Below are 612 nucleotides of genomic sequence, written 5' to 3'. Positions count from 1 at the left end.
AAAAAAAAATATATATATATATATGTACTATAGGACTGTAGTTCAACATGAAAGCCCTGAATTCAATCTTCAGTAGCATGAAGGAAGGAAAGAAGGAAGGAAGGAAGGAAGGAAGGAAGGAAGGAAGGAAGGAAGGAAGGAAGGAAGGAAGGAAGGAAGGATCGAAGTCCTAACATATCTGGAAATGTGGCTTCATTCAAAAAGAGTGTGTCAGCAGATATGAGTAAGTTAAGATGAGATCATAACAGGGGAGAGTAGGTCTTAATCCAATAACTTCTTCCAAAGGAGAGGGAAATTTAGGCAAAGAGTCACTCATCAAAGTCATTAAAAGATCTCTGTTGTACCATCATACTAGCCTATGTGTGACCTTAGCTTCTGAGACATGCTTGTCTTCCCAGTCCTCACACAGCTGATCCTCTCTGAGCTCCTGGTCCTGCTGACTTCCACACTGCAGCCCAAGATCTGAGCTTTGAGGTGAGAGCTTGCTCAGCCTAAAACATTCACCTTTCAAATCTTCTTGTTCCTCAACACTGGGCTAAAATAGCTACTTTCTCTGGAGAAGCCTGTGCAGAAGGGTCCTGCCTAAACTTGGATGGTTTCGTGCAATGCTTT

The sequence above is a fragment of the Chinchilla lanigera genome, unplaced genomic scaffold (assembly GCF_000276665.1).
Source record: "Chinchilla lanigera isolate Chin_1 unplaced genomic scaffold, ChiLan1.0 scaffold00086, whole genome shotgun sequence".
Lineage (NCBI taxonomy): Eukaryota > Metazoa > Chordata > Mammalia > Rodentia > Chinchillidae > Chinchilla > Chinchilla lanigera.
Note: the sequence above shows the minus strand (reverse complement) of the source record.